This window comes from Petaurus breviceps, unplaced genomic scaffold (genome assembly GCF_028583685.1).
Source record: "Petaurus breviceps papuanus isolate PSGF00001 unplaced genomic scaffold, PetGlider_PUasm1.0 90919, whole genome shotgun sequence".
NCBI lineage: Eukaryota > Metazoa > Chordata > Mammalia > Diprotodontia > Petauridae > Petaurus > Petaurus breviceps.
The window spans coordinates 28,089,140-28,091,869 of record NW_027187378.1 but is presented as its reverse complement, the minus strand read 5'-3'; the positions used below and the strand labels follow the sequence as shown (position 1 = coordinate 28,091,869).

Sequence of the window (2,730 nt, the reverse complement as noted above, 5' to 3'; positions counted from 1 at the left end):
TTAGTCCCACCATATTCCAAGACCAAATCTCCCTTTGGCCTATGTCTCAGCTTCCTGGATTGTTAGGGCTTCCCTAATGATCTAGTTAAAACATCTGGCCTGGAACCCTGACTTCCAAGCTCCCCATGGTTCAACTCTTGGGTCCCTATGCCTAGAATTGAAAAGGACAAACAAAATAAGACCAAAGCTCCAAACCCATTTCTCAGGACCACAAATGTCAAAGAAAGGAGGAGGGCGGACCTTGCCCTGCTTACTATCTGGGGTTCCTGATTAGTATGGCCCCAGCACAAGGATGACACACAAATTTGTGAAGTGTTCCATATTTTTGCTAATATGACAGAAAAAGAAAATTACAAATGTTGGAGAGGATGTAGAAAAATTTGGACATTAAGGCACTATTCGTGGAATTGTGAGCTGGTCCAACCGTTCTGGAGAACCATTTGGAACTATGTCCAAAGGGCTATGAAACTATGCATATCCTTTGACCCAGCAATGCCACTGCTAGGTCTGTATCCCAAAGAAATTTTTTAAAAATGGAAAATGACCTATGCAAACAAAAATATTTATAGCAGCCCTTTTAGTGGTGACAAAGAATTGGAAATTGAGAGGTTGCCCATCAATTGGGGAATGTCTGAATAAGTTGTGATATATGGTTGTAATGGAATACTACTGTGCTATAAGAAGTGATAAGCAGGATTCTTTCAGAAAAACCTGGGAAGGGGCAGCTAGGTGGCACAATGAATAGAGCTTGGGCCCTGGAGTCAGGAGGACCTAAGTTCAAATACAGCCTCAGACACTTAACACACACACACACACACACACACACACACACACACACACACACTAGCCATGTGACCTTGGGCAAGTCACTTAACCCCAATTGCCCTACCTTCCCCCCTCCAAAAAAAAAAGAGAAAAACCTGGGAAGACTTATATGAACTGATACAAAGTAAAGTGAGCAGAACCAGGAGAACAGTGTACATAGTAACAGCAATATTACACAATGATCAACCATGAATGACTCAGCTATTCTAATAGCTAAACAATACAATGATCCAAGACAATTCTGAAGGACTTATGATGAAAAATGCTATCCGCCAACCAGAGAAAGAATTGGTGAAATCTGAATGCTGATCAAAGCATACTATGGAAACTTTCTTTACTTTGTTTTGTTTTGTTTTGTTTTTTGGAGAGGGAAAGGCAGGGCAATTGGGGTTAAGTGACTTGCCCAAGGGCACAGGCTAGTAAGTATTAAGTGTCTGAGGCCAGATCTGAGCTCAGTTCCTTCTGACTCCAGGATGGGTTCTGTATTCATTGCACCACCTATTTGCCCCCAACTTTCTTCATTTTTCTTGGGCTTTTTTTGGGTCTGTTTTCTTTTGCAACATGCTAATACAGAAAAATGTTTTGCATGACTGCACATGTATAATCTTTAGCAAATTATTTGCCTTTTAAAGGAGATGGGAGGGAGAGAACTTGGAACTCAAAAAATTTTTAAATGGGTGTTTAAAATGTTTTTACACATAATTGAGAAAAAAATAAAATTTTTAAAAAGAAAAAAGAAAAAACCCCAAAACCCAAACTAGAGCTGTATGGTGTTCCTGCTGAGGGTTAATGAGACTTTTACCCCTGAATGGAAACAATGATTTTGCCTCAGTTGCTCTGTAAAGTAGGTTTAAAGATGCAGCCAATTTGAAGCATATAACCAATAGAAAAAAGGTCACTTTCTCCCATGTTGCAGGCCAATGCAGGAACAGATCCCTGGTGTTTCCTACATGAGTGCCTCTATCTTAGGTGATATGGGCTTTTACCAAAGCCCTCTTACACAGGATAAAGCAAAAGAGGGAAGAGCCATTTCCTGGGAGCCCTTGTAATGGGGATTACAAAGTCACAGGGCAAAATTAAGATAAGGAAATGTAGACCAAAGGTTTTAATAATAATTATAGCTAACGTTTATATAGTGCTTGCTTTGTGCCAAGCACCGTACTAAGAGCTTTACACTTAATATCTTATTTGACTTCCACAATGATTCTAGGTGGTAAGTGTTGTCATTATACTATTTTACAGATGAGGAGACTGAAGCAAATAGTGGTTAAGTGACTTGCCCATGGTCACACAGGTAGTAAGTGTCTGAGGCTGTATCTTAATCAGTTCTTGATCCCAGGTCCTGTGCTCTCCACACTATACCATCCAGCCATCTATGGACAGGGTCTAATGTCTGCAACAAGTAGGACTGTTTGTTGTTGTTGGTCAGGTTGGTTTTTTCAGTCATGCCTGACTCTTTGTGACTCCATTTGGGGTTTTCTTGGTCAAGATACCACAGTAGAGGGGCGGCCAGGTAGCACAGTGAGTAAGAGCACCGGCTCCAGTGTTGAGAAGACCTGGAGATCGAATCCCGGGCTCAGACACTTAGCACCCACCCAGAAACACCTGGCCATGTAACCTTGAGCAACTTAACCCCAATTGCTTAGGGGTGGCCAGGTGGCTCATCGAGTAAGAGCACCGGCTCCAGTGTCGGGATGACCTGGATCAAATCCGGGCTCAGATACTCAGCCCCACACCCAGAGATAACTGGCCATGTAACCTTGAGCAAGTTACTTAACCCTGATTGCTTTAAAAAAAAAAAAAAAGATACCACAGTAGTTTGCCATTTCCTTTTCTAGCTCATTTTACCAATGAGGAAACTGAGGCAAACAGGGTTAAGTGACTTGCCCAGGGTCAAACAGCTAG

General features: G+C 41.8%; 1 pseudogene; it reads left to right on the top strand.

Annotated features, from left to right (window-relative positions):
* Positions 1 to 267: 267 nt before the first annotated feature.
* On the top strand, positions 268 to 327 carry LOC138152218 (U6 spliceosomal RNA; annotated as a pseudogene).
* The last annotated feature ends 2,403 nt before the right edge of the window (positions 328 to 2,730 follow it).